This window comes from Tenrec ecaudatus, chromosome X (assembly GCF_050624435.1).
Source record: "Tenrec ecaudatus isolate mTenEca1 chromosome X, mTenEca1.hap1, whole genome shotgun sequence".
In the NCBI taxonomy this organism is placed as follows: Eukaryota; Metazoa; Chordata; class Mammalia; order Afrosoricida; family Tenrecidae; genus Tenrec; species Tenrec ecaudatus.
This window is the reverse complement of record NC_134548.1, coordinates 38,828,315-38,840,465: the sequence shown is the minus strand read 5'-3', so window position 1 is coordinate 38,840,465 and position 12,151 is coordinate 38,828,315. Positions and strand designations below refer to the sequence as shown.

The window sequence follows — 12,151 nt, the reverse complement described above, 5'->3', positions numbered from 1 at the left end:
ACCAATTTTATTCCTTGTAGAGATATTCATTGTGACCTGATTTGAATTCATTTTCCCATAGGCTGAGTTTAAGTTGATGTTTATTTTTTTCCCTATGGTTTTCCAATTACTATAGTACCATAGATTGAAAAGGATATTCTTCCTTTGGACTGTTAAGGCTCCCACGTCAAAAATATGTTGGACATATTTGCACTGGTCAACTTGTGAGAACTTTATTCTGCACTTTATTTGTATATGTACATCTCCAAATTTAACAATGGCCAGAGTAGTTCCTCCTTTTTTTTTCCTTTGCAAAAGTGTGCCAGCCATTGTAAACCTTGTCAGTTTTCATAGACATTTCAGAATAAACGTGTTTCTATCTATAAAAAAATATACTTGTTGAAATTTTTATAGAGATTGCTTTAAAGCATTAAATATTTGGGAGGGGGTGTCTTGACTTCTTTGCTATGCTGAGTGAGACACTTAATGTTTAGTGTAGAACCTGGCAATAAACACATGTGGGCTAATTGAAGGGTGTGGAGATAAATGGCTCTGTGAGCATCGCCTTTCTAGCCCTTGCTCTCTTGCATTCTGATGGTCTGATCAGGGTGCAGCTGCCTTATCCAGTTCCCTGCTTCAGCTGTCAAGGCTCACTTCCTGCAAAACATTCCTAAGGAGAAGCCACATGGAACTACTCTGATGCAGCCCTGGGTGCTGGAGCAGCTGTCTGGAGATCACTGCCAGCACATAGATGCTTCCATGTTCACTGCTTTGGCTTTCTTTCTGCAGTTGGCAGCATTGTTGTGTGTGTTGTGAGATGGAAGAGGGCTGGGTGGATTGGTGATGGCCATATGGTCTATTTGGACTTGTGGGCTTGGACAGCACAGGGTTTGAATGTTTTCTTGATGTTCACTTAACTTTTATACTTGAGTTTCTGTGGATTTGTTTCTCTAAAGTACCCAGACAAACACAATAAGTCTTCTAATCAATAAGCATGGCATTTCTCTCCATTCATTTAGGACATTAATTTTTCATTTAGGATTCAAATTTTTTACATTAGCATATAATGATATATATTATTCAAGTTTTACTAGTTTTATGTCTGTTTCATTTTCTCTAGGGCAATTGGAAATTATATTAAGTTTTAATTTCAATTTCCACATATTTATTGCTGCTACATAGATATGATAGATTTTTGTTAGTTTATTTTCTATATTTTGTTTCCTGCAGCTTGATCAAATCCACTTATTGATTCTAGCTTTCTTTTTAGATCTCTTGGAATTTTCTATGTAGACATGAATAGGGGAAGTTCTATAAGAAGGCTTAAAATGTTCATGGAAATGAGAATTAAAATTTAAGTAATTTTCCCAGTATTTAGGTATTTTTTACTAGTGATTTTATAGGAAGCTCTTACAGATCTCATAACATTATATAGTTCAATAACATCAATTAATATTGTACAATAGCTACCACAATCATTTTCAAAATATTTCCTTTCTCCCTGACCTCCTTGATATCAGCTCTCCTTTATTCCCTCTCTCCCACACCCTACTCCTCAAGACCAATTAAAGATATAATACATATTTGTGGTTTCTTACCTTATCCAGTGCATCCTTTCACATAGATTCTGTTGTTTTCTCTCCTAGAGTGACTTAATACAGTCACCACTGCTATCAGCTCCCCCTTCCTCCCTTCCTCCACCTCCTCATCCCTACCCTCAGCGAATCACTACTCATGTTATTGTTTCTGGAGGGTTATCTGTGTTGCCTTTCATGCACTGAACAATCTTAATTATACAAGTCAACATATACAGGTCTAACAAGACTAATGAGGTAAAACAAACACCATAATAATAAGGGGAGGAAGTAGTAAAGAACTAGAAATTAGTTATGTGTTTAATCAGTGCTATATTACACCCTGGATATATCAGTGCTTCCATGTTGCCCTTCTGTAAGGGAGTGTCCAATGATCTTACAGGTGGATTTTGTCCATGCTCCTGCACTTTAATTTGACTGTTTATTTCTGAACTTCTGATATTTATTCCCGTCGACACCTCAGGATCACACAGGCAGGAGTGCTTCATCCATATGGGCATTGTTGCATCCTTGCCAGATGTACGCTTGCTCAACTTCAAGCCTTTAAGTCTCCATACACTATAATAGTTTTAATCATTTTATTAGGGTGTCATACAACTCTTATCACAATCCATACATACATCAATTGTGTAAAGCACATTTGTACATTCATTGCCCTCATCATTCTCAAAACATTTGCTCTCCACCTAAGCTCCTGGTATCAGCTCCTCATTTTCCCCTCCCACCCAGCTCCCCTCTCCCTAGTGAACCCTTGATAATTTATAAATTATTATTTTGTCATATGTTGCCCTGTCTGACATCTCCAGGCACTATAATTTTTAATAGCTGGAGACCATCAACTTTTTTCACCATATTTGTTTTCACATCAGTTTGCCTCCAGCGATTTTGTTGGGAACCTAAATATCATACAATGTCACATTATTAGAACAAACCATTGTTGAACTTACGTAAGTCTTAAGTAGAGGGCCCAAGTTTATCTGATTCCTTTTTGTATTTTATATATATATATATATATATATATATATATATACAAATACACCTACATTTATATATTAACATATATACTACCTACACATATCTCTCTACATTTTTTCTTCTTTTTCTTTTTTGATTTCCTCTGCCCTACTATCATGTTTACCCTTCATTTATCTTTCAGTAATTCCTCTTAGATACAAACCGATGGATCAAAGACAACCAAAAAAGCTACACACCTCTCACCATCATTTTTAGAACCTTATTATTCCCCTGTCCCCATAATTATTGGCTAAACATTTACCTTCCCTCTACACCTCCACTCCCATGCCCCCCCCCCTAACCATTGGTCCTATCACTGCCTCTTTGGAATTGCCTATCCTGCCTATCTTGTATAGATAAACAGCAACAACAACAAAAAATGGGAAAGACCATCCAATAGTCCCAAGCCTAAGAAGGAACTTGAGTCAGAATAGACGGATACATCTCTGTTCATTAATTAGAAGGACATACTACAATCTATAACAAGCATTTTTAGTCCAGTCCCTGTTACTTTCAGCTTTCAGGGTTACATAACCCAGGACCCACTTACATAAAAACACATACAGCCTTTCAGTCTTCAACATCTCTGTCCAAAATCTGCACATCCTAAAGTCCCACATCGCTATTCCTGTAGTCAGAGACTCAGTAGTCTAGGGCAGTGGTTCTCAACCTTTGTAATACATTGACCCTTTAATACAGTTTCTTATGTTCTGGTGACTTCCAACTATAAAATTATTTTTGTTGCTTCTTTATAACTGTAATTTTGCTACTGTTATGAACTTGGTGACACCTGTGAAAAGGTTGCTCAACCCCCAAAGGGGTGGTGACCTACAGGTTGAGAACCACTGGTCTAGAGCCTCATCCCTTCACATCTTTTGATTTTCAGGGTGGCCTGCTTATAAGTAACCCCAACCAATACAAATGTAGTGCCAATTGCTGCCCCAAAATCAGACTTCTATAACCGGGATTATAGAAGTACTTTGTACTTTGTGGACCACCTTCAAGGAGAATGAGAAAAGGTTCCCAGACACTCATGAGTAGGCTAAGGCTACAAGGGGCAAACTCAAGTTGTGACCTGATTGACAGGTTAAACTCCACCCCTTCACTTATAATGCCCTCAAGTTGACATGAGATTATATAAATACCACAATATATATTATGGATCATACAATTTGGTGGTTTAAACATATTAAAAAGTATTGTCCAATCATCACCACAATCAAATTTAAAACATGTTCATCATTTTTGTCCTCATTATTAGCTTCCCATTTCCCACAAACCTCCCTAGACTTTACCCTAGAAAAGCTTAATGCAGTTAAAGTGTCCATAGATTTAACTATTCTGGATTGCATATAAATAAAACCATACACCCAAAATAAAGCTTAAAAACTAAGAAAAATGAGGGGACGGCCCCAATCCCAACTACATAAACAACTGCCCCTCTCCCCAGATGAATTTATTCAGAGAACAGCACTAAAGCAGTAGCTCCAGGAGAGGGACATGTCTGATCAGAGCACACAGGATCAAATGAAGGGGAACGAAGACAGCGTGGAACACAATCTAGCCCACAAAGCCTTGAGGACGAGATTCTCTCTCAGAGAAGCCAATTCAAAGAGAAGACCATACGGCAGGCCCAACAATGAGACACATCTCTCACTGACCCATACCCCAAAAGGGGACAACACCGGAGACACAGTGTGGGAATTCCAACTGATCTGATCCCCCCACACCAAGGCAAAACACTAAGGGTGTGGAACAGAAGAGCCATGGGAACAGCAACGAAGTCCTTAGGGAATACCGAAAAATAGACTTTGGGGTCAAGACTTGGCGCCCCATCAGACTCTACCAGAAATCACTCTTAAAGCCCAAAACACAGCCCTTCAACTAACTACAATCATTTCTTTCTTGTTGATGTGGTTTGTTTTGTTTGTGATGGGCTTGTTTTTTGTTTTCTTTTGTTGTTTGGGGTTGCTTTGTCTTGTTTTGTGCATGCTATTATTTCCGCTGGTCTGCCTAAATAAGATAGGATGGATGAACAATCTTGAGGAGAAAACAATGGTACCCACAGTTCTGGGGAGACTTGGGAGAGGGTAAGGTGGGAGGAAAGGAAGCGGTGTTAACAAACCCAGAGACAAGGGAACAACAACTGATCCAAATTGGTGGTATGGAGGGTGTAACCAACAGGAATTACTGAAACCCAAATGAAGGCTGAACATGACAGTGGGACAAGAGGAAAGTCAAAGGAAAGAGAGGAAAGAGCTAGGAGGCAAAAGGGATTTATAGAGGTCTAAATAAAGGCATGTATATATGTAAATATATGTATATATTAGGATGTGGAAACAGATCTATGTGCATATATGTGTAGGTTTAGTATTAAAGTAGCAGATGGACATTGGGCCTCCACTCAAGAATGCAAGAATATTTTGTTCTACTAAACTTTCATTTCATGATGCTCACCTTCCCTACAAAATTGCTGGAGACAAAGTGCTTGCATAAGAAAATGTGGTGAAGAATGCTTATAGTTCTCGGCTATCAAAAGTTATAGCTTCTTGTGTCTTAAAGGCTTGAAGGTAAAAAAGCAACCATCTAGCTCAGAAACAACAAAGCCTACATGGAAGAAGCACACCAGCCTGTGTGATCACTAGGTGTTGAAGGGAGCTGGTATCAGGCATCATCAGAACAAAATATCAAATCATTGTAAATAAGGGGGAATGCGGAGTGGAGACCCAAAGCCCATCTGCTGGCATTTGGACATCCCCTTATGGAAGCTTCTCAAGGGAGGAGATGAGCCAGTCAGGGTGCCATGTAGCAATGAAGAAACATACAACTTTCCTCTATTCCTAAATGCTTCCTCCCTGTCATCCACTTTCTTTTTTTTTTAAATGTTTTATTAGGGGCTCATACAACTCTTATCACAATCCATACATATACGTACATCCATTGTATAAAGTACATCTGTACATTCTTTGCCCTAATCATTTTCTTTTCTTTTTTTTCCTTTTCTTTTTTTACATTTTATTAGGGACTCATACAACTCTTATCACAATCAATACATATACATACATCAATTGTATAAAGCACATCTATACATTCCCTGCCCCAATAATTCTCAAAGCATTTGCTCTCCACTTAAGCCCTTTGCATCAGGTCCTCTTTCTTTTTCTCCCCTCCCTCCCCACTTCCCCCTCCCTCATGTGCCCTTGGTAATTTATACATAGTTATTTTGTCATATCTTGCCCTATCCGGAGTCTCCCTTCCCCCCCTTCTCTGCCTTCTCTCTCCCAGGGAGGAGGTCACATGTAGATCATTGTAATCAGTTCCCCCTTTCCAACCCACTCACCTTACACTCTCCCAGCATCGCCCATCACACCCTTGGTCCTGAAGGTATCATCCACCCTGGATTCCCTGTGCCTCTAGCCCTCTTATGTACCAGTGTACAACCTCTGCCCTATCCAGCCCTGCAAGGTAGAATTCGGATCATGGTAGTTGGGGGGAGGAAGCATCCAGGATCTGGGGGAAAGCTGTGTTCTTCATCGGTACTACCTCGCACCCTGACTGACCCATCGCCTCACCTAAACCCCTCTGTGAGGGGATCTCCAGTGGCCTACACTTGGGCCCTGGGTCTCCACTCTGCACTTCCCCCTTCATTCAATATGGTATATATATATATATATATATATATATATATATATATATATATATATATATATATACACACACACACACACACATATATATATATATATATATATATATATATTCTTTTTTTTTTTGCATGATGCCTTATACCTGGTCCCTTGGGCACCTCGTGATCGCACTGGCTGGTGTGCTTCTACCATGTGGGCTTTTTTGCTTCTGAGCTAGATGGCTGCTTGTTCACTCTCATCCACTTTCATGATGCCAATTCTAGCTTACAAATGAGGCTGGACCAGGGGATGTACACTGATACCAAGAGTAACTGGAAACAAAGAAAGTCCAGGACAGATGAACCCCTCACGACCAGTGGTTAGAGTGGCCATTCCTGGAGGGTGGAGGGAGGGTGGGTTACAAAGGGGGAACCAATTACAGGGATCTACATATAACCTCCTCCCTGAGGCGTGGACAACAGAAAAGTGGATGAAGGGAGATGCTGGACAGTGTAAGGTATGACAAAAAATAATTTATAAATTATCAAGGGTTCATGAAAGAGGGGAGAACGGGGAGGAATAGGCAAAAATGAGGAGCTGATATCAGAGGCTTATGGGAAGAGCAAATGTATTGAGAATTATGAGAGTAACAAATATACAAATGTGCTTTCCACAATTGACGTATGAATGGATTGTGGGAAGACTTGTAATAGCCCCCAATAAAATGATTTTGAAAGAGAGAGAGACAAAAAAAAGAGAGAGGGAGAGAGAATGATGAGGGCAAATAAAGTAGAAATGTGCTTGACATACAGTGGATATATGTATGGATTGTGAAAAGATTTGTATGAGCCCCAAATAAAATTATTTTTAAAAATAAATAAATCAAATGTTGGTTCCAGTAAAAACAAAAAATAACAAAATAAAACACTTATAAACTAAATAGAAAAGAAGGCAGAAAATAGTAAAGCTGGAACAAATTATAATGTGTCAAAAAAAGTTGTTAAATTTTGAAGTAACTACATCTGCATTAGTCATTTTCCATTGCACTCTGATAGCAAGGCTGATTTGAATCACTGATCCATGGCCAAAAAGCACTCACCAGAGGCTAAATCCACATGGGGACACTGCAAATGGATTTGGGCATTCACTGTCCTCCAGAGTTTTCTGCAAACAAGTGTTCAGGATTTAAGCTCTAAAACAGTTCCCACCTACAGATATGGATTTTATTATTTACAATCCTTGGATCACAGAGACTGGTGGGCTTCTTCTGTGTCTCCTTGTTTTTAGAAAAGCCTTTAAGCCGGGCCCCATCTGATTTCTTATGCTTTAGAATAGCGCTCATACCTGTAGGGGGATGAGAAATTTTTTTAATTAAACTTACATTGGTGGCTCTTAAATTTCTTATCTCAATCCATGCATTCATCCATTGTGTCAACCACATTTGTACATATGTTGCCATAATTTTCAAAGCAGTTTCTTTCTACTTGAGTCCTTGATATCAGCTTCCCATGTTTCCCTCTCTCCCCAACACTCCCCCCCTCATGAACCCTTCATAAATTACAGATAATTATTTTCATATTTATATCATTCCCTGTCTCTCTTCACCCAATTTTCTATTGTTTGTCCCTCTTGGAGGGGGTTATACATCCATCTTTGTGATAGAATCCCCCTTTCGGTCCCTATCTTCCCCTTATCCTCGTGGTATCTCTACTCTCATTATTGATCCTGAGGAGTTTATCTGTCCTGAATTCCCTGTGTTGCGGGCTCTTACATGTAGAAGTGTACATGTTCTGGTCTAGTCAGATTTGTAAGGCAGACTTGAGGTCATGACAGTTGGGGAGGGCTGGGAAGCATTAAAAATAAAAGGAAAGTTGTATGTTTTGTCAGTGATATACTGAACCCTGATTGTCCCATTCCTCCCTGTTACCTCTCTGTAAGGGGAACCCCAAATGTCTACAGATGAGTACTGTGTCTCCACTCCGTGCCCTCTCCAATTAACATGCATTGATTTTGTTGATAGTCTTAGATTGCTTTAACCTGATCCCATTGTCACCCCATGATCACGATCACACAGGCTGTTGGGCTTCTTCCATGTGGACTCTGCTGCTTCTCAGCTAGATGGTCACTTGTTTATCTTCAAGCATTTAAGACGTCAGATGTTATATCCTTAGGTAGCTGTGAACCATCAGCCTTCCCATAACACCTGCCCATGAACCAACTTTGTCCCTAGCGATCATGTCAGGAAGGTGATTATCACAGAAAGCTGGATCATTAGAACAACATGTTCTTGTGTTGAGGGAGTCCTTGAGTTGAGCCTCAATGTCGAGATGAGAGGTTTTAACTTAATGGGATGTGGTTATTTTCACATATCTTTTTGGCATTAACCAAATGATTATATCATTTTTAACAACCTGTTGTTAAGGTTTCAGCAACATCGAACCAGGCTTTTCTACCTGGAGAAATTCTAATTGCTTCCTCAGTGAAGCAAAGAGATTAACAGCAATATAAGCCATCTATATTCTCAGTGGAGGTGGAGGAGGGCATGGCATGGCGTTAGTGGCACATCTGGGTTGGGTGCACTAACCAGCAGGGTTTAACAGAAGTGGCAGCATGAGGAGAGTTGAGTATACTTAGATCCTGTGGAAAGATGTGATAGACTTGGTCCAATACTTCCAGGCATTGAGTTGGGTGTGAAACCCATTAAGTTTCAAGCTTGGTCAGGAAATATTCCCTTTAGGGAGGGACCATGTCTTCTGAAAGAAGGGGAAAGCACAGTTCAGACATTAAACCCAGTGAGACTCAGATGTCAAGTAGTACTTGAAATTGTACATTTCATAACGTCAAACCTAAAAAACAAACCCACTCTCATCGAGTCAATGCTGACTCATACCAATTCTATAAGGCCTGGTAGAACTGTCCCTGTGGGTTTGAAAGACTAATTCTTTGCTGAATTAGAAAACCCCCTTTTCTCCCAAGCAGTGGCTGGTGCTTTCAAACTGCTGACATTGCAGTGAGTCGCTCCACCCATTATCACTACACCATCAGGGCTCACTAAACTTAAACTGCTTGTATTTCACCTATTCCACTATTTTCTATCTCATAGCAACCACAGACTCTCTACTCTTTCTATGTTGTTTTTTTTTAGGTGCAATGGAGTCAGTTCTAACAAATAGTGTAACCCTATATACAACAGTATGAACACTGCCCAGTCCTGCCTCATCCTCACAATTTTTGTTTTATCTGAGCCCATTGTTGCAACCACTGTGCCAATCCATCTCATGGAAGGTCTTCCTCTAGTTAACTGCCCTTGGAATTTACCAAGCATGATGTCCTTCTCCAGGCACTGGTCTCCCTGACAACATGTCTCAAAGTCATGAGATGAAGTCTCGCTGTCCTTGCCTTTAAGGAGCATGCTGACTGTACTGCTTCCAAGACAGATCTCTATGTTCTTCCTTCAGTCCATGGTACTTTCAACATTCTTCTCCAGTCCCACAATCCACGTGCAGAGATTCTTCTTTGGTCTTTCTTATCCAATGTCCAACTTTGACATGCTTTTGAGGCAATTGGAAATATTATGGCTTTGGTCAGGCACAGTTTAGTCCTCAAATCAACATCCTTGCTTTTTGATATTTTAAAGAGTTCTTGTGCAAGACACGTACCAATGAAACTACTCTATCTCTGCCCTTTTGCTTCCACGAACATGGGTTGTGTATCTCAACAAGACAAAAGTCTTGACAACTTCAATCTTTCCTACATACACCAAGATGTTACCTAGTGGCCCAGTTGGGAGGATTTTGGTTATCTTTACATTGAAAATCCATACTGAAATTTGAAATCCTTGATCTTCATCAGCAAGTACTTTAAGTCCTCCTTGACTTAAGCAAACAAGGTTGGTTCATCTGCATATCCCAGGTTGTTAAGAAGCCTTTCTCCAATAATGATGTCACATTCTTTTTCACATAAGACAGGCTACCGTCAATGTAGTAGCGCAAACATGTTGGATTATCTTCAGCAAAATGTTGCTTGCATGTTAGGTTAATATTATTCTATAATCCAAGCATTCTATTTGTCACCTTTCTTTGGAATGGGCACAAATATGAAGCTCTTCCAGTCACTTAGCCAAGTAGCTGTCTTCCATATTCCTTGGCATAAATGAATGAGTGCTCCTAGTGCTTCATCCGCTTTTTGAACCATTTTGATTGGTATTCCGTAAATTTCTGGTGACTTGTTCTTGCCCAATACTTTCAGTGCAGCTTGAACTTCCTCCTTCAGCACCACTGGTCCTTGCTCATATGCTACCTCCTGAAATAGTGGAATGTCAACTGTTCGTTTTGGTACTGTGATGCTGGATTCTTTGCATCTTCTTTTGATGTTCACTGTATTACTCAATATTTTTTCCATAGAATCTTTCAAATTTGCAGCTAGAGTCTTTGAGGCTTTAATTTTTCTTGAGCTTTTTTCAATTTAAACTATGCCAAGTGTGGTGGTGACTGGCTCCCGTGTTTGAGGGGCTCCATCTTGTCAGGTTCTAGGCAGCTGAGTATTTGGCCCGATAGAGCCTTTCTATTTCTGGTTTTGGTCAGCATTGAAGCATGTAAAAATATGTGCTGACTAGAAGGCTCACTTGTGCAGCATCAAGAATAAAGATAGTGCCTTACAAAAATGGGATTTAGGAGTGACCTGAAGAATTCGCGTGAAGCTGTGTTAAAATTGCAATACTGGGAATTAGGGTTATTGGAAACAGCGAAGAAATCTTTGGCCCTGAGGCAAAAAAGTGATAAAGAATATGCAACTACTTTAAAGAACCTTTGTAATCAATTGATAAGGAAAGTACTGCCCAAATGAATCATGTCAGCAATGTACCCAAGTCTTGGCTACTTATAATTCAGCAGACAGAGCAACTTAGTAGGATAATGAAGACACATGCAGAGGACCTAAACTCTGGAGCATTACACAGGCTTACCATGATGATCAAGGATAAGCAACAGGTGAAGAAAAGTTACGTAGGTGTCCATCAGCAGATAGAGGCAGAGATGCTCAAAATTACAAAGACAGAACTGTACAAATTAAAATCCAGCTATAGACAGTTGATCAAAGAAATGAATTGTGCCAAAGATAAATATAAAGAGCTTTAGCTAAAGGTATGGCAAAGTTATGAAAGACATTTATTTTAATAATTTCCATTCCTGCCATTTGAAATTTATCTGTATAACTATTGAAATGATTATACTTAGATTAATTAACATGTAAATAACCCTCAATTAACAAGGACAAATAGTCAAACCTGTGGTAAAATTTGCTAATTTTTTTGTTGTTTTAAATGTTTAAAAGTAGTTTTAAATAAATTGAATTATGTAATACTTATAATGTAAGTCAGGTTTAAATAGTTCTTTAGCATTGGATTTGTTTATCAATTGATAATTATAATAACTACTTATTACAGAGTCATTAGTAATTGTGTAGTAATAAGAAAAATAATATTGTATTAATTTATACGCCTTTTAAAACTATCCCTTTTATCTAAGGTGGCTAAAAGATATTTTAACCTGAGATATTTTTATAGAATTATGTTATTTGCTTAGGTTAATTTTTGTATCTCTATTGAGCTAACATATTTATGAGAACTTTTAGAAGTAAATGGATATAGAAGTATATGCTTATGCTTTCAGTAGATTTATGTAATAATTTTTGTTACAAAGTTTAATAAAATTGTGATTTTAAATAATGTTAGATTTTATTAAACATAGATTCTGAAAAAAGCTTCTTAGGACATTATTCTTATTAGTGATTTTTATGTTTCCAAGTGACAAAATAATCTTAATTTTAGTATTTTAGAATATATGTTTTTCCCTTCCCTAGATAACTATTAGCCCCATTAAAGAGATCAGACATTAATTATAGCTCAATAAAACTAACCTTTTAAAGATTCGTTTACCT

The 12,151-nt window shown here is 38.7% G+C and overlaps 1 pseudogene; it reads left to right on the top strand.

Annotated features, from left to right (window-relative positions):
- The first annotated feature begins 10,876 nt into the window (after positions 1-10,876).
- On the top strand, positions 10,877-11,349 carry LOC142433274 (tyrosine-protein kinase Fer pseudogene; annotated as a pseudogene).
- The last annotated feature ends 802 nt before the right edge of the window (positions 11,350-12,151 follow it).